Raw genomic sequence first — 13,929 nt, 5'->3', positions numbered from 1 at the left:
TAAAGGTATGTATTGTTTACCATTGGGCGCAGTAATTTTAAAAAAGTTCGAGTTATCACATTTTATGCATATGTGTAGGTCAGTTGTATCACAAAACATCCTACCATATAAAAAAAAATGCAATAAAGCCTAAAATATAAGGAGATATTCTTCTCGATAAATAACTGTAGAAGGTTTGGGCTACATAACGAAAAAATATTATAACCATTGTTCACATTTTGTTTATTGAACAATACTTATAAGTACAACATTGAGTATACAATGTACTGATAAATTTTTTACATTTGTTTTTTTTTTTCTATCTCTGACTCACATTTTAGAACTATTTTGAAGGACTAGGCCCCCTATAGCTGAGTTTTTATTTCATCTGCAAAGGGTAGTGCATAATGTAAGCCTATATAGCTCTTGGCACTGATATACCCCCTCCCCATTGAATTCTATAAAACATGTAGGCCCTAGAGCCCTGCTTTTCTACCAGTCGGCCACTGCCCACTAGTGCTAGTGGGCAGGGATGTGGGTAAAAAATGAAATAAAAAGGCCTCAGTTTTATTTGAAAGTTTGTATTCAATCTCACTGGGCCTAGAAAATAAAAGTGTTGTCTAGCCAAAGTGAAGCGCTGCTGCTGCTGATTACAAAAAACTTAGTTACATTTGCACCGCACATACAATAATGTACGGTAGTACACAGTACACGTGCATCCGCAGATTCGTGGTCAGGTGTTGTTGTTTTTGTTTAATTGCGTGTAATGTCTACGATTTTGTGAGCGACGTCGACTCGACTGTGTTACTGTAAGTACGAGCTCACAACCTTTCACTACGAGCAATGTGTACTACACAGGAGACAGTGGTTAAAAATAGCACAATTGCGTAGGTAATACGGTTTTAAGATGGATGATAAGTATTGACATATAGTTCCACACCGGACATCATCGGTGTCCATATCACTCTTTCTTTTCAGTTTGAATGTCAGATGCTACAAATTCCAAATGAAGAAATGACCTAAAACCTCGAAAATAAGCGGATCTTTGACGACAATTTAGTTTTACTAACAAATTTCCCACGCGGAAGAATTTATGCAAATTAAGTCGCCGTATTATAATTACTTCCACAACATTCCCTTGAAGTAACCACATGGCGGGAGTAGACTGACTAAGTGGTTAGTAGTTAGCGATTGAAACAGCTAAGTAACAGCCGGGTGAGAGGTGAGTTTTCCTGATTGTACTTGGCAGTGTGACTAAAGGTGGCGAAAATGATAAGATATTGTCATGAAGACGAAAAATCAGTACGAATTTCTTATATGGCTAGCGATGTTTTTCTGTAGCCGGTTCTGTAGTTACACGTTGCAGCTAACACGGTGCGCAACGTCGCATAAACGTTTGTACACGAGTGTGTGCGCTTGGCATTTTTCTCTTGCTTGCCCGTACGGCCGTACCGTAGGTGGTGTGTGCGCGGCCGCAGCCTAAAGTCGGTCAGGTCAGAAAGCGAGAGTTTACCCGGCCGGGGAAAGGGGGACAGCTCGGTAACCGACAGCTCAACCTGCAATGTCCAAGAACATGCCTAGTGTTGAAGATAATTAAGGGCTTAGAAGGTAAGGAGAGTGGAATCTGTTTGACGACCCCAACCACCGTAATTGCTCCATTTTCAGGTGAATATTTTGATACAAGTCTGGTTTGATTGGAATGACCAATTCACAATTGCATGCGTAGGGGAACGTGGGCGCGATGTGTACGTGCGCGGGGGATTTCCCTTTTCTTTCCGATGCATCCAATACAGCTCCCAGTATGCACGCTGCGCTGCGACGAGCTGCAGCTGAGCCTCATCCTGAGGGTATTGTTGCTTTGCACTTCGTGAGAACAGTCTGTATAATTAGGTAGGTCTAATTAATTGTCTGTCGGTTTCACTCGGTATTAAATGTCTTACATTAGGCTTCATGGCTTACGTAAATGCATGTATTTTACACATGACCAAGTCCAAGAACATGAAACAAACACGTCCACTTTTAGGCACTACCCATTATACCATTGACTCTAGGCTAGAGGTCTAACACCGGTTAGAGTATCTAGCTCCTTTTAGAAGAAAATGAGCAACTTATTAATGCATTGAACCAAGTGTGCTTTTAACTATGAGGCCTACGCAACCCAGTCGCTGTATAAATAGCGACAGGGCTGTACCGGAACGGCCCAGAACACAAAGAGAGCTCGGTGATCGCTCTACGATCGCTTTGAGTTTTGATCCTTGACATTTTTGGTCACCTCAAACTCATTAAAAGTTAATCTTCATTTATAATGACACTACATATCTATGTTATCGATATTGACATACACATTTCACAACTTACCGAAAATGAAGATTATATGCAGCATGTGCGAACGGTACATCTGATAATTAGGAGTTCACACGATAGGGAATGCACTTTTAAAGGTCACGCTGTCGACCGTGCTGCTACAAAGAGCGCAGGCATGCACGCAGTAGATCGCTGCACTTCCAGCCACGTATGCGGATGCATAATTTGCATTTGCTGAGTGGTCAATGCGCCATTTTGAATTCTGCAACGATGAACCCCCGACGGTTGGGGATTGCACTAGAAATTGCCATTTTTTTGTTCAATGGACTTATCGTGAGGGCTCTCTATGGACTTATGTACCTTCTATAATATGCATGTAAGCATAAGTGAGTAATGTACACATGTCTATCAAGTAATGTGTAAGTTTTGTAGTTTTGTTGTGGTTCCCCACTTTGATGGCGAGGCCCCGTCTGTCTGACGCTGTGCTTCACACAGCATCTGGTCGGGCTAGTATGCTTGGACTGTAGAGAGAGCACTTAGCTTGGTAACTGCGACCAGCCCCAACGTGCAGCATTGGGGCTGCGCCGTTTTCGCATTCAGATCTTAATGTTGTACAAAACGGGTACCGTTGCGGCGCTATATTTCCTTCATTTTTCAACAAAAACTACTTACATGGGTCGATTAAACCTAAATGATTCACATCGGCGGCTGTTTGATGCATTTCATTGCTTATGATGCAGAAAATGTTGTCTTATAAAGCAAATATCTTCAGCTCACCGATGCTCACTAAAACTCACAATCATTAGCACATGCGCACAGCATGCATTCATGCAGTGCATTGACAGCTGTATTGCTCGCTACATGATGCATATTCATTTCACCTTATATGCACCGTGCGATGATGCATTATTCATATCCTTGAGCATCCGTAACGTTGACGTCATTGTTCACGCATGCGTAGATGCGTACAAATGGATATACATGTTCAAAATAGCAGCAAAGCTCTCCACTAGGGCAGGCCGCTTACTCCTAAAAAATGTGGGAAATTTTGCAGTTTCCAGATAAATTGGTAAGAAGAACTAAGGCAATGGGGTAATGCATATTTCATTTTTTATTGTCATTGTGTTTATGATAGAAATTTAGCCATGCTTTATTTGTGAAGTCGCCGTATGTGGCAATAGGGAGTTATTCGTGATTTTTAACTTCAGCTAAACTGCGAGGTAGCCGCCAGGACCGCGCCTTGCGGCGCGGTCTCCGGGGCTATTAGCTTGGTAGATCTAAATTACATAGAAAACGTCAAGAACTAGTGACAGAATAATCAGCATGTTGATTACGGTCACTCACCAGGAAGAAGAACTGTCTGACCGTAATGTTTTATCAACGATGACAGTGATGTAGTATTATGGACTTGATCTCGAGGCTCCAATCCTGAATGAGAGGTTTGAAAGCAGGCAATTTAGATTTTGTTACATTTATGTTCTGATACCAAGATCAAGATTAGACAGGAATAGACTAGATCTATGTTTTGTTGGAAGATTCTTGTTCTGTGTACAGAACCAATGTCATGTCCCAATGAACTTTCTCAAGTAATTTGAAAGACCTGTCCTGAAAGACTTGTTTAGGCTGTGTACCGTTTAGGTGGCATAAAGGAAGTCTAATTTTTATGTGAATCGGGACTTAACCAAATATTTTGTGAAGGGTTATTTGGCAATGTCATGCAAAGAGTGAGACTTTTTTTACATGTTGATGAGTTTGTGTAGCAACCAACTACCAAAATTTGACCGAAAAAAAAAAAAAGAAGAGAAAAAGGTGAAATATATGCTGTACAGATCTATACAGTGTGCCACAGCCACAGTATGACCCACTTGGATAGCATCACGACTTTCCAAATTTTGCCCGTTGACTTTATGTAATGCTAGAGTGGTTTTGTGTTACCAAGCAAAAATGTTGAGAGGAAATTTTCTTTGATTGCATGCTTAAATGGATGAAGAAAGAAGGGAAAAAAATACATAGCGATAAATTTTTATGGCATGACATTTTCCCAAAGTGGAGCCGGCAGCCTCTTTCGTGGCATGAAATTTATGTGTATTGCTGCTGGCATTCAGGGCATGTAGTGTACATACGTATGTATAGACTGTAAAACCAGAGTTTTTTTGTGTCCATTTTAATTTTGCTAATCTTGGCTCATATGAAATTTGTGAAGTCAAAATGCACACAAGAAAAATTCTGGTTTTAATCTTTTCAGATCAAACTCCAGCTTGGTCAATATGGATGACCTTATTCAGAGATTTCAGACTGGTAGTATCCAGGGATTTTCCATGGAGGTCTCTGGTAATCAGTGATGATTCCAAATGTTGATTGTTCACTCCTCTTTTTAGTTTAAACATATTATGATTCTCCCTTCACAGTGTGAAAGTAAAGATATTTTTGTTCTGCTACTGAACAGGTCATTTTGACACCCAATGACATTGTCCATCTTAGAATTGAGATGAATTCATCCTCAATGGAGCTCATCCAGTTGCTGAACAGGCTTTGATGAGAAGCACCGTAGAAGTAGAAGCTGTTATAGGTTTGAATTCTGGCACCGGACAATCCAGAAATTATGGAATATATGTACATTTCGTTTCCTGTGATGTCATTAATGAGCAATTGGCCATAAGAATGTTCAGATCAAGGTGTCCTTTTCGCCATGCCCATGTGAGCTGCAGATTACAGTATGTGTTGTTTCTTCCTTTCTTTAGGTGAAGGCAAAATTTACCAGATCCTGTCTTGAAAGAACTTGTGATTTTATACGAATGTAATGAATTGATAACCAGATAAAGAATCTGTCCTCGACTAAAGAAAACCACTGGATTGCAAAGCCAGATCTCAGTATTAAGGAGTTTGCATATTGTAAAGGTTTAGCTAATGATTTAATCATTTTTTTTTTGTATTGTTGAGTAACAGAAAGTGTTACTGCAAATGGTTTCACTATTACCAAAAGGTGAGGAGTGACAACTGCAAAAAATTGACATTACAGCTCCTTTGATTTGCTGTGTTAATTTGTATCATAAACTCTTCCAGTGGGTACATGTATGTTTTCATGGTACCACAGTACATGTGTGTTTTCGTGATATTGTTTACATGTATCATTGATGGTAAGTGAGCCTGTTGAAAACAAAGAAAGTTACTCCTCATACCTGGAGCTCATTCACACATTGCTCATTATCAATGTTCAGAATTGAATTTTTTTTTTTTAATGATTATCTCTTGGTTTATGCCTCGTGTATTCACCATGCATGCAATTGTACGCCACATGTAAATTGTGTAACTGCAATATGTGTAGTGATGTATGTGCATTATTCTGTAATAAATACAACATTGTAAATGCATAACCATTTTGTGATTTCATTTGCTTGGAATTGTTTGATACCTCCAGCGGTCATCCTTATCTGTGAGCACATTAGATAACTGTTCTTACACAGGAAATCAAAATTTAGCAAGCTGTGTTGAGATGCATTATGTACTAACACATTAATTGTTGTGAAGGGCAGTGACCAAACTTAGACAACTCCTGCAATCAGGAAATTGTAGAGAGTGGTCACATGGACCCTGAGTTTAGGAACTCCCATGGAGCTCCAACCATTACAGCTAATTCTAGGTTAACTGAAAGTTCAGCTAGCTCAATCTGAGCGTGGAGCCGATGATCTGAGCCCCATCAACGCTTGAAATGATGATCAGGGACAAGTGGGTCACTGACTATGAAGTTCATCATGCATTCTTTATTCAGCCTGTGACCTACATGTCCACGATCTCCCCGCTTCACTTCCTCCTGGCTAACTTGATGGCCTGGGCAAAGTGTGAGGGGGAAATTTGATGCAGAAGTGATGCACTCCACAATATATCTCCGGGCAGTACAGAGAATAAACGCTAGCCTCTTTGGCCAATCAGCTAGAGAAATTCCCGTCTATTTATGTTCATCCTCGCTTTAGCCTTGACCACGTCCCATCTCCTGTGTTGGCCATGCCTCTCTCTCTCTCTCTCCTCTATCTTATTTTATTCCTGTTTCCATGTCTTTTCTCATCTGGCCATGATGTTTTCATTTTAGCTTTTATTCAACATATGTGTGTTTATCCCTGTGTATAAATGGAAAGGCATTAGATCTATACGTATAAATTGAAAGGATGGAGTTTTTGTTTTTGTTTTTTTCACCTTGATATGTGAGATGATATTGCCAGTGTCTTGTGTGTAACTATTGGACTTTCGGGTTATTATTTCTTGTCAACAGTTTGTGCATTTAAGGTGCATCTAATGATTTGTTGTAATACAAGTATTAGTTTTGAGAAAGTGCAGGCTGTTAATATATAACCGTGCAGACACAGCAACACTTTATGCTGTATTGCTATGAGAATTCATGATTGGATGATTGATTTTACATTTCTGTCATGACAGTCATTTCGCTGAATAATTGATAGGTAGCAGCTGTGAGTTTGGCGAAGATTATGCTATTATGATGATGATAGTAATTACAAATTGTATGATGATACCACTGAGAGTAGTACCATTGATATCTTCATCGTGAAATGTCAACCTAAGTTTTATTGATCGTCTTGTGCCCAAAATCAAGTGAAAACAAGCATGGAAGTTTCTCCATAGTCCAGGAAGTTTTCAAGTTTACATGTCCGAACATGCATTTTATGTGTGAACACAGACAAAAAATAAAAATGACAGACTAGAAGATGATCTTTTTCAAGAATAATGGATGTAGTTTTAATATGATTTTGAAAGGCTTTGTCTTCTGATGTGGCTCGGTGCCAAATTCTAGCCAGCAGACGGGAACTGTGGTATTTTCCTTTGTCTCCAACAACAACTATTGAAGTCTGATCCTGTGTCATTAGACTGAATGAAAGTTCCATCTGCAGCTGTTCCATGTTTTTAAAAGCATTGAATGCAAATAGAGATTGTTTACATTTTACTGGCAGTTGAAGCTTTGCCATTTTAGTGCTAGTCATTTGCTTTTGTCAAGGAAAAATTAAAGAATTTGAGGATGCCTGAGTTACGTTATAGCCACATGTAGTTAATTTTCATTAATCTCCACCCCCCCCTCCAAAAAAAAAAAAAAAAAAAGAACTTTGTGTATAGTTATAGGGCCTACCTAGTACAGCTGTATACTCACAACCTTCCAGTTGAATATGTGCAAATAGTTTTTTTTTTCCTTTTTTACAATTTAATGGGGATACTGAAAAAAAGGTTTTAATACTAGCATCATGAAACAACACAACAATCCAAATGACAGTAAATGCATTTTTTTTTTTTTTTTTTTAAAGTTGGAAAGCTACAGTGCGTGGATGCCTCATATATACAATGTACAATGGTGCCACACCCACCCTACAGTAAGTACCCCATCCTTTTTGATGTTCTACAAGTACTCGTCTGCCACAATGATATGATTGCAAAAAGAAAAGAATATGATACCAAACCTCATATCATCTCCGTGTTATATATATTTTACTCTTGATTAATCAGTTGAGGATGAGCTGATTTTGCTACTGTATTTACATGCATTTTCCATAGGCACCTGCCCAAAGCTGCGTGTTCTATACTCTGGACTAGTCTTCAATGGGTGAACTTATCGATACATCGCCAATGTCATTAATGTCAATTTCATGATTAGCGTTATCAGTGACATTGTCATTTTCATATATCTATTCATGATAAGCAAACAATTTTGCGAGACCTTTGGACTTTGCCTACTGGGGCATCACCAGCCTGACCTGCAGTGAGTGAGTGTCTGTGTGTATGTCTGTGTCGTGTGTATGTGTGTGTACATGTATGAGTGTTAATGGCTTGCTCTGTGACCATACAAACTATTTTGCTTCCCATCCTTGAGGGTCATTGCACACACCTGTTAAACGAGACCGCTAGACTGTCAGTCCAGGTGTAATGTAAAAAAACAGAAGAAAAAGAATCAGAATACCCGTGGTACTGCATAGTCCATAGAAAAAGTTCATGGACATAAAGAAACTTAAATGTACAGTATATCATGTACTAATGCTACCTTACAACATCACAAAAGATCTGGTATTCTCACTTGCTCTGGTGCACCGTACTCGAAATAGGCGAGTGTTAGAGACCCAGTAGTGTGAAGAAATGTGTTGTTTTATTGAATTGACCTTCATTTTACTGCCCACTGGGGTACATTTGAAAACCATGTCTGTTAACCACATGTCCGCGAATACAACTGTATGTGCATCAAAGCGGACACTCGTTGGTATTGGTCAATTCCAGTCAAGATTCTTTGGCTTTAGTGTTTACTATACATACTGAGAGATACATATTTATTACAGAGTGCAGTATATATGTTCTTATGTTTTAATGGTATTTTACTTGTATCATTACTTGGTTATTTTAAACTAAACAAAGATAATCATAATTATGGCACAAGAAATTGTAGAAATTTTTACTTACCTCAGATTCGAACATCCTCCTACAAAAAGTCAATATTTTCAAGGCCCTCAAATCTGGAATTCTATCTACTCTGATGTGAAATGTAAGAAAACGGTACAAAGTTTTAAGAAAGCTTTCAAGCGTATTTTACTTGAAAGGTATTCTGGAAGTTACCAATATAGTTTTCTGAATTTATAAGAGAATAGCATGATAGGGGTGTGTTTGTGAAAATGGCATCTTGTGTATTGTTAATGTGCTGGTGTATGTTTTGTCTGTGTATGCATGTGTGTGTATGTGTGAGTGTGTGTGTGTGCCAACGTTTTTCTCAGTTATACATGTAGTTTATAGAAAGAAGAGACATAATGCTGTATTTACTTTTCTGGGATGAGTTTTGAATAAGGCCCATTGCCTTCTCACTAACCCTTTCACTTGATATCTTTGGTTGTTTGTTTGCTTTGTTTGTTTGTTTGTCACATTGTCATGTTATACTTGTCATTCTACCATTGTCACATTTTATGTATGCATGTTTTATTAAGTGAAAATAAGTGAAATGAATGAACTGAATGAATGAAAGATCCATGATAAAGCTGTGCAGTTTGTTACTGGTATTCCCAAAATGTATCTGAGCCAGAAACAGTCTTCCAGCTCTATGGTATCCCCACACTACCAAGTCTTTAATTTCCCTTGCCAAACAGTGTGAATGTTCAGATGCATGAAAAAAAAAAAAAAAAAAAAAAAAAAGCTCTAGCATTTAAAGTGTAGAGAGTTATGCCATAATGTACATGTACATTTTATAAAGAGATTTGAACAGCTATCACTATGCTTTTGAAAGTACAGTCTATTTTAACAGTTACTGTCTATAGAGTACAGCTGTTTGCAGAATGTGGTAAATCAGGGAGCTACCCATTTTTCATTTTCTGATATAAGCATTTAGGGTTTATTTTGCAACCAAATCAATTCAATGTTGCAGCCAAATCAATTCAAATGTTGCTTTATGTTCACAGAACATCTGAGACTAAGGTATTTAAATGCAACATTGTTTACCATGCAGCACAGATTTTGCAAAATGAAAAAAAAAAAAGTGTAATTCAGTACATTGATTCTGTATCACATTGCCCAGATTTAGCACAATTTTTGTTTTCTTATTTTTATTTTATTTTATGTTTTGTGTTGCATAGGGAACAACCATATCATACGATATGTAAATGGTCATATTACTCCCCTTATGAAAGAGGTAGCAGTATAAGGACCAGTAAAATGCACTTTCACTCTGCCAGAAAATGAGAATCTGTTGAATTCTTTTCATTTCTTTTTCATATTGTCCTGCAGTAATGTCGTGGACTGTCGTAGTCTTTTCATCCAACGACGGCGGTGTTGAAACTTTAAAAATTAAAGCTGTTGACTTGATTCTTTGCTTTTCCTCACACTTTGCTGATGTGTGGAATACTATATAATGCCGCATTAACTTGGTCCATCCAATATTTTGGTTTCATTCCCTTTATGTGCCTATGATGCATAATTACTCTAAGAGGCTTAAAAGAGACTACAACCTTTTTTTAAGAGCTCCAAAACATCTGTTTGCCCACATGCATTGTACATTGTACTTACCAAGCATGGGGCAGTAGGCATGAGTGAAACGCCGAGATAAAGTGTGTTGGTTGTATGCAGCATTTGCAGTCGGTGTGTGTACAGTGCAGCTCTTACAACCAGTGGCATGTGATTGAAATGGCGGGACAGGGACGTGGAAATTTACAGAAATTTCTTTTGAAAGCTGGTTGACAGTGAGTACCACCTATCAGTTGTGGTTTACTGTATTTTTACACATCATTCTTGAGTATTGTTAACCCTCCAACAATGATTTGATGGCTACAAGTCCTATATCAGTACATTGTATTGTGTGGCTACCGCTATGTATGTGGGCACCTCTTGCATGAGTGACGTGTGTAATGTACTAGTTTACTACATACATAGGACTGCACGTACTGATTGTACATTGTATCCCTGGACAAGCACGAAGCCTGTACCCAGCAGCACTTGTAATTCAGTGTGGACAGGTCGCAAACACACTGTACTACATTAAAAAAAAAAAAAAAATGTAAAAAGGCCAGTATGAATGAGAAAGTGGCTTCTGGGCCAAATGCTGGCTTATTTTGACAATCTACACCAAGTTAGCATAATGTTAGACTTTCAAACTTTGGTGCTGATATTAATTCAGTCGTAGAATTTCAATGCTGATAAAGTTCATCAAAGCAAATTTTAATGATGGAAGTGTGACAGTGTCTTCTTGCATGTAGCTAATAATCATTATAATCTAAAATAGTGCAAACGCTATCTTGAAGAAAAAAAAAAGATAAAAAAAAAAGGATTGTCAGATATTCAGAGTTATGATTACACATGTATACGGGTACCTGTTTCTTAAAGCCAAAATATTGTTCTCAGGACTCAAAATTTATCTTCCGCTGTTTGGAATTGCTTGCAATACATCAAAAGAGTCTACCAAGAAACTTAATCTGGCTGATGTGATTTGCCAGGGTGATGCGTTGTTTTGGAGAATTTTGAGATCAGAAGTATAAAATAGCTTCGATCGTTTGCATGCAATTTTTATAACAGAAGAGCCCTCCCTGTTCACCATTGCCTTAGCAGTCGCATTTTCCTACCAGGGAGGTGGAAAGAGAACGTCTCTTTCCACCTCCCTGTTCCTACCATCTCCATGCAATTCGCTCTGAAGTGCAAAAAATCAGCGAGTTTTGCTGTTGCCCGATTTGTTGCTTATCGATAATCAAATTTCAAATCGTATACATGTACAACTTTTATTCCAGAAGAGCCCTCCCTATTCAGCATTGTGGGTAGGTAGAATGTTACCTGACAAGCAGTCGTGCCCTAGCATCGCATTTTCAAAACAAGTCCATGCGATTCACTCTATAGCGCGAAAGATCGGCGAGTTCTACTGTTGTCCTATTTGTCGATTATTGATACTCAATCATAAAAAAAAGTATGTAACAACCACAATCGGGTATGCTCTTAGACTGTTGTGCTTTCAGTGAACTTTTTTGGTTGGTATTTCACATTTTCATCGTTACCCCTGGAGATGAAATTGTGTTATTATTATTCTATGCCATTTTTTCACACACTTCATATGCACCATAGTGTACATTTTAGAGCAAAAATTGATAGTTCTGCAGGTATATATGGAACTATGTTTTTAATTTGAAAATCCGGTAACATGGGGATATGCGAGTGGTCCAATTGATTGAATTCCTTTTCGCTGCCCAGCGGGGTACTGTATACGCCGAATATTTTGCGAGGTTTTTATTTTCGCGAATTTCACGAGTCAGGTGCTATTCGCGAAATTAAAGACACACGAAAATATTGACGCTGATCTCGATGTGAATGTGACGTACGCGTGTACACTTCTCCGTTCGGTACAGGACTCCATGATCGCGAATCTAGCCACTCGCGAAATCGTGGGGAATTCCCGATTCGCGAAAATTTAGACTCGCGAAATATATGGTGTATACAGTACATTAAAAAACCTCAAATAGCGCCTGTCAGCCACTATTCAGTGACTACTTGCATCGAAGCATATGGTCATTGGTAACAGCCAACTCAAGACAAGATTCTTTGGCTGTATTTTTACATTTTACTCTGAGAGATCAGTGATAGAACTGTACATAATACAGTATGGGGATTCTCGAATGTACTTATCTCAGAGCCAGATCAGCCTTCCCGCTCCATGATGTCCTTATCAAATGCTTCTGAGTATTTGATACATGCCCAGAAAATTGACTGAGGTCAACTGATTGCATTCCTTATATTTAATTTCATAAAATTAGTCATGAATTTTAGAGTACCGGTATTAAATGTCACATTAAATATCAGGGAGGAGATTCAGATATTCAGCTTAGTCAGTTTTATATGCTGTCAGTTTAAGTTTGCAATAACCTTAGCAGTGATTCTGTGTTTAACATAATGATCTTAATATGGTGTTAAGAACTATTTGCGGATTATGGGGGGAAAATATAAATGCTAAACAGTGGATGCTGATATGCATCATGTCCAAATGTTTTGTTAAGGTTTTTGTATATAATGTCAGAAAATCTACAATAGGTATTCAATATCACTGGATCAAATTTGAATGAATGTTTGTTGGAAGGTAATGTTATTCGTGATAGTGCAAGTCTAATTTGGTTACTGTCAATTGAAGGTTGCCTGCTTCCAATTTCTAATCAATGCATTAAAGGTATTAGCCCACATTTGTAAACCTGCAGCAATTGGTCTCATAGTTAGCATGGAGTTTGGGTATGATTGCAGTAACACCTGTGCAAAATTTCGTTCCAATTAGTCCATTACTTTCATAAAAATAAATGAAAATGCACCGTAATCCGTATGCATGCGTATAACGCTCGCTAGCTCCGGTCCACGTACGTGTTACATGTACAATGTACGTAGCTATAGCCCGTGCTTGTAATTCGATTTTGGGTCGGGTTGACCCGGTTTGAAAATTGATTTTAAAACGATGATTTTCTCTCTTTTATCGAATGGTATAGACAAAGAGCGACAGGTGAGGTATGTTACTGTTATAACTTGTACTTGAAGTCATATTGGACCTGTTTTATGCAGTTTTGATTTTCGTGGGTTTGCAAATGTGGGCTAGTACCTTTAAGCCCTTTTAGTTCACAAGTATGAAACTCTGTATAGATAAAGTAGAGAACTAGTGAAATTTGATCATTTCTTAAACTGTTGTTTGTCATTTGTTGACTTACTTGTTTCACAGTTATGGTGCTTCAAAGGCATCTGATACAAAATATTTTATTTCTGAAGCTACCCTGTTTCTGAAGCTTACTCTACTATGTGGGATTATGCAATCTCTTTGTAGGCGGCAGTCTTTCTCTCTCTTCTTAGGCTAATCCTCATACCTACTCATCACGAACGTTAATTGAGCTTATCCACATCAACAATACCGTCGGTCAATTACTTGCAGTATTGAAGGGGGCTATCAATAGCTCTTTGTACCGGTGTAACCTGTCTAAGGCATTCCTGTTCCCCCCATGGATGGGGGCCCTGGCCAAGAAGGTGCCAACCAAGTTCCACGTTGGCACAGCATGTTTTTTTTTTTTTTCTTTCTCCTCTTTTTTCTTTCTTTTTTCGTTAGTCATCATCGTTATCTCCCGCCTCTTTTTAATCCCAGGAGAATGTGGATTAAGGTAGTCCTGAAAAGAG

General features: G+C 38.4%; 1 protein-coding gene across 4 annotated transcripts in view; it reads left to right on the top strand.

Annotated features, from left to right (window-relative positions):
• Positions 1 to 1,115: 1,115 nt before the first annotated feature.
• Positions 1,116 to 13,929, top strand: part of LOC140239329 (tumor protein 63-like) — a 44,320-nt gene continuing 31,506 nt past the window's right edge. Inside the window, exons 1-2 of one of the 4 annotated variants that reach the window (XM_072319201.1) lie at positions 1,134 to 1,201; positions 4,529 to 4,614. The gene's annotated coding sequence lies outside the window, so the exon portion shown is untranslated. Of the gene's footprint in view, positions 1,202 to 1,502; positions 1,645 to 4,528; positions 4,615 to 10,372; positions 10,491 to 13,929 lie in introns of those variants that run through there. The other 3 variants (XM_072319200.1, XM_072319203.1, XM_072319202.1) reach the window with 3 other exon arrangements.

Source organism: Diadema setosum, chromosome 15 (assembly GCF_964275005.1).
Source record: "Diadema setosum chromosome 15, eeDiaSeto1, whole genome shotgun sequence".
NCBI lineage: Eukaryota > Metazoa > Echinodermata > Echinoidea > Diadematoida > Diadematidae > Diadema > Diadema setosum.
The sequence above is the reverse complement of the archived record's forward strand: the minus strand, read 5'-3'. Positions and strand labels throughout refer to the sequence as shown.